At 42.8% G+C, this 10895-nt stretch overlaps 1 pseudogene; it reads right to left on the bottom strand.

Annotated features, from left to right (window-relative positions):
- Nucleotides 1-4244: 4244 nt before the first annotated feature.
- LOC143840855 (U6 spliceosomal RNA) lies at nucleotides 4245-4343 on the bottom strand (annotated as a pseudogene).
- Between the last annotated feature and the right edge of the window lie 6552 nt (nucleotides 4344-10895).

Raw genomic sequence — 10895 nt, 5'->3', positions numbered from 1 at the left:
AGGTGGCCTGGTGGGTTCAAAGGTGGTCTCTTCCATACCAGGTTGGAACACTTCCTGAGGCTGCAACCCATCAGCAAGGAAGACCCCTGTTCCCAGGAGGGGAAATCAATGGCTTCCTGGTACTGATGTGGTCATGAGTCAGTGACTCCTACCGCATGTACAGGCTTTCCTATCCCATGTCTAATCCAAAGCCAACAACTGGGCTTATAATAAAGCTGTTGCCATGCTGAAGCCATCTATGTGTGTGCATCTTCCTTCCTGCCCAAGTGGCTGCCTGCAAGTCAATATGGAATGGATCCTGTCCCATAGAACCACTACCCAAAGTACGTAGGCAGAGTAAAGCCTCTCTATATGACCTCATAAAGGGTGGGAGGTGCTCAGCTGGTGGAGAAATGTTGTCAGTTTTCAGTTGACCACCTTGAATTGCACCTGGGAATGAACAGATAAACTACATAGTTCTTGCAGTGTAAGTATTCCAAGCACTTTGTGGTTTCTGCCAATCCTATTTCCTGTTGCCATATTCCAAAGCAGCTACACATCTTTCAGCATCCCTTAGACAGAAGTTGGTTTCGATATCAAATACATTAATTCAAATCTAACTGAACCAGGGTGTGTATGTGTGTGTGCATGTGCATGTGTGTGTGTGAGAGACAGAGAGCGAAAGAGCAAGAGCGAGAGCAATAGAGAAGGTGTTAGGGAGCTTTAATGTACAAGTCAACCCTAAATAAGCTTTAATATACAAGTCAACCCTAAAGCAGCTTTTTAAACCTTAAATTTGTTCATAATCTAAATATAAACCATGTATTGGATATGTTGTTGTTGTTGTTGTTTTTGTGATGTTAAGAATCCAGCACTGCCTTGGGCTCACCACAACATTGATAAAGCTGTTCTGACAGAGCAGTGATATCAGGGCTCTCTCAGCCTCCCCTCCCTCACAGGGTGGGGAGAGGAAATGGAAGGTGTTTGTAAGCCGCTTTGAGACTCCTTCTGGTAGAGAAAAGCGGCATATAAGAACCAACTCTTCTTCTTCAGCATTGACTCACGGCATAGGTAGGGTCTTTTGTCAGCATATAATCCACCTAGATCTACCAGGGTGAACCTAAGGCACTTGAGACAAGTTTGTGAAGGCTCCCTAAGGTCTCCTGATTTTGCCCCCTGCCTGACACCCAAATTATATGTTACATAGGAAATCTCTCCTCAGGACTGCTAGTATTTTCCTTAATGCGCAGCAAAGACTCACTGCAGCCACCAGTTGATGTGGCAGTGTGCTGGCTGGAGACAGACGTGACCACCACAGCAGCCTGTGTGGTGTGTGCACTGCCCTCACACAGCATGCACAGCATCAACTTCAGACTGAAGTGCCCTCCCGCAAGTCAACAATACTATCCACATAAGTGTTATAGAGGGGTATGGATTAAACCCTCTCTCATTCCATTTTTCTGACCTTGATTCACCCCATGCAGCAGCTATTAACTGAAGTAGGAGACTAAGATACCTACTAATGTGACCATGTTCCCACCAGGTGGATAGCAGAAAATCTAGGTGTCTCTCTGTTCCAGGAAACAAATGTTCAATAAGGGACCTTGACTCAAATATGGGTCACACTTACTATTGCTTTTCATGTCAAAGAAAAACATCAGGACATTTGCAATGCAATCCTATGCCACTGATTCAGTGATTAAATCCCATTGTACTTGATTCCCTTTTGATCAGACCTAAAGTAGACGTGTATAATATTTGCTGCGACAAAATTCATAAAAATCTTTCCGCAGGAGACTGAGGTGTAGAACAAGCCAATGGTACTTAATACTCTTACTACGACCAACGTCAAAATGGCTCCTTCCCCAAGCTTCAGGTCTCTGCTGGGTGCCTCATTCCCTCACCGCATTCCCCCTTTGTTTCCTACTGTCTTTACAGTTAGCACTGAAACTTAGTTTAGAATGTTCAGCAAAGTATCCTTTCTCAGAACACTTTTAAAACTGTAGCTGTGCCTTACGTTAGATTGGGGGGGAAATAGTGGGGGGCTATAGAAACCAGCCACCTCGGAGTCTCAAGGGAAGTTTTCTGCTGTTCTATTACTGATACATAAACAGGCACATGTTGTAAAATACACATATATGAGTGGCCCTCAGGGAAAATACTTTGAAAATATAGGTTTGTTTTCAAGCAACTATTCAACCCAAACATCAGGCATCATCAATTTCAGCCTAGTTTCAAAAGTAAAATACCACTGCAAACTATGACACAAAATGATATGTGGAAAAAAAAAATTCCGTGCTTCAAAAATGCTTATAATATGGAGGAAGAAATACCAAAAAAAAAAAAAAAAGCAAAATTCTCCAACACTTACACAAAGCTTTAAACCTAATCCTTTGGGAGTTGCATGTTTTCTTTCCTCCAGATTTTCTTTCCCACTATATAACTATATGAAATCTTTTGAAACAATACCTGTTATTTAGAAATGACTGTGCCTTCGAATATCCAGAGCGGAGACAATTTTTACAATTCAAACTCCTCTCCGGAATCAATTGTGGCAGATTATTAGGTTGCAGAAAATGAGTCCAGGAAAAGGAAATGAAATTTGCCTGACCCCAAAACAGGATAGAGTCTGCCGCATTTGGTATCGGGGCCTTCATAAACAGTGTTTTGCATTTTGTTTGCAAAATATTTAAAAGCACAATCAGTGGCACAGGTAGAGCAGAGTAGATAAAAGTGACTTGCTGTCATCATTTTAGGAATGTGCTAAAGAATATGTAGACTATGAAAATATATCAAATGCAGTCTAAGTCTTGTTAACTGTGAATCAGGGAAATGGGTGCTACTGACTGGCTGAGTAAGCGAGTTAACAAAGTTCTGCCTAGTAGTAAAAGTAGGCAGTAGGTCTCAAGCATAGCTGCTACCTGCTAACTGCCACTATGAAGGACCAACTAGACTGTAGCTGCAGCACCAGGGCCACAGTCGAGCGAGCTTCAGTTCCCATGCATGTGAACCAAAGTGGATCCAGCCACAGGGCATCCATGCTGTTTTCCCAAGCCTGGAGGGATGTGACCATGGAAGGGAGATGAAGAGCCCACTCTGAGCTGTTGGCTTGGTCATCAACATATGCATAGGCTTACTTCTTCTAGGGATCAGGCAGCAGCCACCTGGCTTGGTGATTGCCATGTGCACCTGTCCCAAGTCACTACTAGGGCTCAGGCAACTGTTGGCTCAGCCCATGTTGTATGTGCCTGCCTGTTTTGGATTGAGTGAGGACTGCAGCTTTCCTGAGCTTGGGGTAGCATAAGTGAGTGGGAAATAATGCTCACCAGAAAGTGGGGCATTCTGCAAAAGACTGAGCACAGGTTTGATTTCAGTGGTGAGAGGAATACCAATGAGGAGTATATATTTTATTTTTATTTATTAATTAGATTTAGTCCTCATCGGCTCCTCATTACTAGAAATGTCTTTGAATTTGCAGACATCTATGCAAATCTGAAAATCATTTTTGCTGTATTAGAAGGAGCCTATATAAACAGTCATTTCTGGTGCCCCACCTCATCATTTTTTTTGTTTTGACCCAGTTATTATTTGCCTCTTCAGTGATCAGTCTGGTGGAATGAGTTTTACAGAGTCTTTTACTGCCTGAAGTAAAGGAATGAGCAAGCAATCAAGCGTCAAACACTAACTAAATTGTTAAATGAGACAGAAATGGTAAGGACATTAGCTAATGTTTGTGCATAATTATAGAACAGGCTAATCAGTATTGGTAGTCTCCAGTGCAGTTCTCATAAAGAACATTCATTGGGCATCCTGCACAATTTGAGATCAACGAAACTAACGAAATCATCAGCTGCCACCATTACAACTTGTCACTCTCCCTAGGTTTGCCATTCAAGAAAGGCTTCAATGAAGCCCTGGAACACATGCTTGCTAACCCATGTTCATCTTTCTCTCGCATGACAAGTACATATTTAATGCAGCAGCAAAACCAGCATTTATTTAAATAGCTTAAATGGCTGAAGAACTGTCTCCTCCCATATGTCCCTATATGGGAATTAAAACCACAGGGAGGAGCTAACTGTACCATCAACCATAAAAGCTCCCTTGGTGGGTATGTGAGAGATGGCCTTTTCAGTGACAGCCCGGTGATTATGGAACACCTTCCCCAGGGAGCTGTGGCTTTCCCCCTCACTCTCGACCTTGAGGCAGCTGAAGACAGTTCTATTCAAAATGGAATATGATTAGTGTGAGTTCATCTGCCTACCAACAATTTTAATCTGGTGTGCCTTCCTTCCTTGCACAGGGGCCATGCTAATCTTCTCTGTATCCTGTGCAGTTGATTTTATGTGCTTTATGTATTTTACTAGGAATTAAGCCCGCTGTATGGGAAATACAGGGGGCGCTAGCAGATGTTCCCTGGTGCCTGGGATGCACAGCCGCCACCTCTGGGAGGTGGAGGGCGTGCTTCCCAGGAGGTGGGCAAAGCCGACCCCCCCCCCGGGCTACAGGCTTCCCTGCCACCCGGGAAGCACACCCGCTGGCTCTTCGAGCTTGTGGGCACGCTTCCAGGGTGGCGGGGAAGGTGCCCCTGCCCCAGGTGAGGAATCCAGTGAGGGTCACCACACCATGAGGAACTGTATTAAAGGGTCAAAGCATTAGGAAGGTTGAGAACCACTGACATAGAGTTACGACTGTGGAACATTCCTATATTTTATCTTAGTTCTTCCTAGTAATTTACAGAGCTGGTAAAAGGAATAAGACTAATTGATATCACCTTTTTTAAAAAAACCTGATTTTCTCCTTCCTTTGGTAGAATTGGTACACGTTAATTATTATTTATATATATTTTTAAAATTGTTAAACATTTAATGGGTAATATGACCATATACAGTCATGTTGAACTCTTCCTCACCTCCCAAACTGGCCAATGGTGGGCCCGGAGGAGTGGGAAGGGGAGGGGACCAAGGAGGGTACATACACAGCTATGTTTTCCAGCCATATTCTGCCACCCATTATGCCACTTCTGGGGTTTCTAGAAGCCCGAAGAATGTTTCAGGAGTTTCTAAATGGTAAAAAAAAAAAAAAAAAAGGGAAAGGCAGACTTAACCAGTAGAAGGGACAGGGCATGCTAACTAAAAACAAACAAACACTGCAAAGCCATTTGCCCACTGATTCTTGCAAGAGTACATGCTGAATTCTTGATGAAAATGTTAATCTAGTTTGGTGTGAGAACCAGTTTGGTGTAATGGTTAGGAGTGTGGATTTCTAATCTGGAGAGCTGGGTTCAATTCTGCACTCCCCCACATGCGGTCAGTTGGGAGACCTTGGGCATCCCACAGCACTGATAAAGCTGTTCTGACTGAGCAGTGATATCAGGGCTCCCTCAGCCTCACCCACCTCACAGGGTGTCTGTTGTGGGGAGAGGAAAGGGAAGGTGACTGTAAGCCGCTTTGAGCCTCCTTCAGGTAGAGAAAAGCGGCATATAAGAACCAACTCTTCTTCTTATAACTAAACTTTAAAAATTTTACAGTGAGGATCCTGGGTCTGATGAGCCTCACATCCTGTTTAGGCCTGCCTCGAAATCATTCCACTATCCCAACCATCTCAACATTTCCACAGATGTGTCAGCTTTATCATAGACATAATTAGGGAAACTCGGGTACCTGCTGACACTGTCCGTGTCCTGTTAGCCAGTCACAAAGTCCTGATTATTTCAAGACTGGTTTAATAGTTCATCAACCTGTTTATGGCTGTTCAGCACATTGCTTCATCGGATTCCTTCCTAATCAAGCAGTACAGTGCAATTGACTTTTCGTGCATATGTGATTTCACAGAGGAGTTGAGATCTCGTCCTCCCCATCCTTGCTGTGTACTTCCTCTGCTCAGCAAGCAGTTGTTTAAACAGGGCAAATGGATAATTCACAAGCCATATAGATCACTCATACATAAATGCTGTGCTACAATCCAATCTTACCCGTCAATGTTTGTCTAAGTTGTCCTTAGCAATGCTAATGGCCATTGATCCGTTTGGAACTGCAGCATCTTTCTGCATGTGTGGGGTTGTGAAAACCCAATGCAAATTAGTTAGACAGGCAGTTGTGGCTGCTCAACATGGATCCAAAGAGACTGGCCACATCGTATTGCCACCTTCCAATATGAGAATTTCAAATGTCCAAGGGGTTCATGGTGAAACAACCAGGAGTAGCTTGGGGGGTAGCAGGGGAACAGTGGTATGGACTGGGAGGGAGAATTATTAAAACCCTTTCCCTTGTATGGGAGGACATTTTAGATGGAACCCAATCCTACACTTCCCACTGTCTCTCTGAAACCTGGGTCTAATATGTTGGGGTGACTATCTTTACTATATGTCAGATATGTCAGATGTAGGCTTTCACATGTTAACATATGCAGCACTTTATGAAGTCAATTTTCTGTTGCTGATTACCCAACCCTCCTTTTTTGCTTCCAACACTGATCAACTGCTGCTTTTTTAAAACAGCTCATATTGTCTTTCCTTAGAGGATACTTTTTTCATAATGATGTCACCTCTTGTTGAGGCCTCATACCAGGGGCCTGTTGCGTTGACCTGCCGAGACATCTTCCCACTTAATACATCTCTATAGCTGATACAGTGAAAATTGCATTGGATCCCCATGCTCAGCTTAGACCTCTATGCCCAGTGAGTAGTCTGTGCCCTTATATCAGCTTACTGTCCCATCAGATTTGTCACTAGTCCCTTGGGTCTTCCCACACAGCTCTAGCTGCCTTGAAGCCTTTTAATTCTGTGCCCTCAATCTCCTTTGGTAAGATCTCTTTTTGGTCCCATGGACCCAGGCTTACTAGCTCTCAAGAATCCTCCCCAGCTTCTGTGCTCCTCCTTGGTCCTGCAACTACTCCATTGTAGGATCAGGAGTCTATTGCATTTCTGGCCTCTTTAGGCCTCTTACTCTTCTCACTGACCTCAGCAGACCTACAGCAGCTCTATCCTGGTCCTGCCTGGTCTCTGGAGATGCCCATAGCTCACCTGTCCTGGCTGCTGTCTAAGCCTCTCCCCATCAGCAGCTATTTCCTCTTTGGCACTTGCCCTCACCTCTTCCATGGTCAACCTTTAAATCAGCAGCAGAGGACCACTTTTCTCATAGTCATTCTTACTTTTGATTGAACCAAGGGAGGTTCAAAACCAACTGGGACTCATAGGGATGGCTTGCTGGGAATGTTCAGCTAGATCAACACATGACTTTTATGTTGACGAAAATACCAATCACCACTTCAAGGGCAGCACTTAACGTTTCGTTGTTAATAATTTTAAATGTACAGGCACTATGGAGCCAAAGTTTATGCACATTTTTTTAAGGAACACCATCTGTGGCACTTAAATGATGAGTCATGCCCGATATTTTATCTGCAGACTTGAACGTTATGCTTGAATACAGAATACAAAGCAATATGACTGCAGCATGGCATCATAACAACATTTAAAGGAAATTACAAGAGAAGTGAGCCCTCATTATAATGCTTGATCCTGCACCCTTCAAAAAGATAGCTCTTAGATGTCAGGTTATAGCATTTCCTTTGCCTATGCTCTCTGTGTGTCAAGAAATTTGTACATTAATTATTCCCCAAAGTCAAAGAAGCCTTCCTTTAGCTCTGTTCTGAAGTTGGTTTTTCTTCATTTCCATTCATGCTCACTGATCCTGTCATCTGAAATCAGCTGGAAATGGTTGCCTGGGCTATTATAATTCACTCCATGTAACACTGTAGGGGGTTTATACCATTTTACTCTCTCTCTCTGCAAGTGGGTACAAGGATGAGTCGGTATAATCAGTATGTAAAACTGTTGCCTGCAAGGGAGCAGAACCACCAAAGTCTTTTTATGCAGATGAACTCAGCAAGCTGTCTTTAATTAATTAATTAAGATATTTATAGTCCACCCTTCTTCATGGCTCAGCAGCTTGAAAATCATAATTAAAAACATCACAAATTACCAACCCCCCCCCCAGAAGATATATGCAATTCATGCCCCATTAAAAGTTGTGGCAGATACTTGCAGCAGCTCTTGCAGATACCTGATGATGACATTCCCATTGCATTGTCAGAGAGGGTGTTCCACAAAGAGAGAGGTACAAGGAGACAGACAGGATCTCTGGTTTGTGCCAGGTTCACTTTCCTAAGTGGGGAACAGCTGATAGGTGGCAATCTGAAGTCAACGGTTGACATGCAGAAGATACTCTTTCTAGGTCGGATGCATTCTGAACCAGCTGAAGCTTCAGAGAGACCTTCAAGGTTTAAAACAGAAAGTGCCAAAGCAGAACTGCAGCTGAACATCAAGAAGACAAAGTAATGACTACTGGGCCATTCCACAAGCTTAAGGTGGTTCAAGTTTTTCTATTGACTTGGTTCCATCTTCAGCTAAAAAGGAGATGGCACCCTAGAAATTATAAGGCGACAAACTGGAAAGGGCAGCCACAAAGGATTTAGAAAAAGTTCCTTAAGGGTAAGGATGTGTCAATGCTAGACCTCATTTCTAAGTTTGGAAATGAAAGATGGTCCCCAGTATGTTTTCGCTTGTCCCCTCAGGCAAATTCCTTGCCAAGTTATTACCGAATTCATACTCTATTTCTGATTTTGACAAAGTCACCTGTTATCAGATGTCGACCCCTATATCTCATATACAGTGGCACTTTTCGCTCTGGCTGCTAGGAAGATCCAAGCCAAAGCATTTTTACAGGAGTCTCCAGCTTGATACACCATTTCCACCCCCTCCCCTATTGTAACTCAGTACACCATGTTTACAATTTTATGAACGCAATATTGGAGAAATATTGTTTTATTCATATTTGTACAGTATTGTTTTAATTGTGCTTTGTTATGGCCTTTGGCTATTTACAATAAATGTTATCGTACCATGAAATGAAAGTTGGTCAATGAAGAAAGCTGACAGAAAGGAAGTAGATTCTTTTGAAATATGCAGTTGGAGGAGAGTCTTACAGATAATGCGGACTACCAAAAAGTCAAACAAATGCATTCTAGATCAAATCAAGCCTGAACTCTCTCTTGAAGCTAAAAACTGAGGCTAACATACTTTTGTCACATTAAGAGAAGACAAGAGTCCATGGAAAAGAGAATAACACTAGGAATAGTTGAAAGCAGCAGGAAAAGAGGAAGACACAACATAAAATGGATTCACTCAGTCAAACAAGCCAAGGCTCGCAGTTTGCAAGACCTGAGAATAGATCTTAGGAATAGGATGTTTTAGAGGTCATTTATTCAGGTTTCCATAAGTTAAAAGCAACTTGACAGCACTTCACACACACACAAAGAGAGAGACTGATACAGGTCACAGCTACCCTGCAGCACTGATATCAAACATTCATGTTCTCGAAGAATGAACCAGATCTAGTAAAATAATACTGACTGACTGCATGCTCTAATGTCTTTCCTCATAAATCATGTACTCTTGCACTTTATTGATATGGTCATTGACCAGTAAGATTCCAGCATGAGATGTAAACCACTGTCCAGTTTGAGACTGAGGCTGAGGAATTAGTCTGCTGGAGCTGACACCAAGAGTACTATATTTTACCTGTTGTTAGAGCAAAGGTTGAGGATGGACTGAGGTTTTCCATGCTCTAGCAAGGACGAGAAGATGCAAGTGCTGTTCCTCCAGGAGCTGGACACTGGTTCTTAAATGCACCTTACTGATTGCAGCAATGAGTGCTCCCAAGGAGGATGTGTGCTTCTTGGCTTTGTGGGGCTTGAGAGGTCAATTGGAGAGAGAACTCAGAGACTGGTATGGGGTTTGGGTGAGCAGGAAGGTAAAGGTGAAGGCTAGGGTGAAGGTCAGAAGGCAGGGCAGTATCCTAGGATGAGAGGGCTCCCAGGATTTCTCCAGCACTTCAAAAAGTGGTTCTGGGAAGCATCTCTACTGTTTCTTTCTGCAGTGTATTTGGATTCTCAACCTCCTCCAGCTTTAGGTCTCTTTACCTGATGAGGAAGACTCAAGAAAACTACAGAAACTCATTCAATCATTCTAATAATGTTAATTTCTAGTTAAATTGATTAGGATGGGGTGTTTCTTAATTAATGTGAATCAGCTTGATGATTTGACTGCTCTGATTATTCATACCTATAGTTAGAAATATAAATGAATAGTTGGATGTCATCTAAATAATTCATTATCCTGTTAATGTCTGTTGAGTTTTGCCATAAGGGCTGCTTGTGGCATAGTTCGCCACACTTTGAACAGCTAGGATTTTGCAGCCAGATGATGATGATGTTATCTGTTCAGTCATGCCTGACCATCGGAGATTCTATAGGGAAGTCCTTGCCATGCATCTCTATCAGTGACCGTCTTCTTCAGTTGGTTCATGGTCATCGCTGTATCAGTTTTGATTGTGTTGAGCCGGCGGATCCTTTGGCAACCACGTTTCCTTTTGTCCCTGACCATGCTGAGCATTAATGATTTCTCCAACGAGTGAGCCAGATAGTTATAGCCAACAGCAGACTCCTGAAAAGAACCAAGGGAATGTATCAGAACCTGCTTTCCTTAATGCATCTTTGAATGCTGGATGTTTTGTTCTCTTCTGCTACTTGCATAGGTTCTTGGAACCAATTGGATGAAAATCAGAAATCTGTGTCAGTCTGGAAAAGTTAAATTGTGTATGTGGAGATTTTTAATTCAGATGAGAACCAGGCAGGGAGAGAGAAGAATTAGCCTTTCAACCTTTGTTTGCTTTTACTAATTAAAATTTTGCCCGCACAGCTTCTGTTAGAGCTTTACAGGGGTGGATTCTAAAGAATATCTGACAAGTAAAATCCCCTTTTCCCTTTCTGTGAAGCCCAAATCCTAATCACAGGTCTGATCACAGCCATTTACCATTTTTCAGGCAAGATCTATAGTCTTTGTTATATCCATT

Source organism: Paroedura picta, chromosome 6 (assembly GCF_049243985.1).
Source record: "Paroedura picta isolate Pp20150507F chromosome 6, Ppicta_v3.0, whole genome shotgun sequence".
NCBI classification, from domain to species: domain Eukaryota; kingdom Metazoa; phylum Chordata; class Lepidosauria; order Squamata; family Gekkonidae; genus Paroedura; species Paroedura picta.
This window is presented reverse-complemented; position numbering and strand designations above follow the sequence as displayed.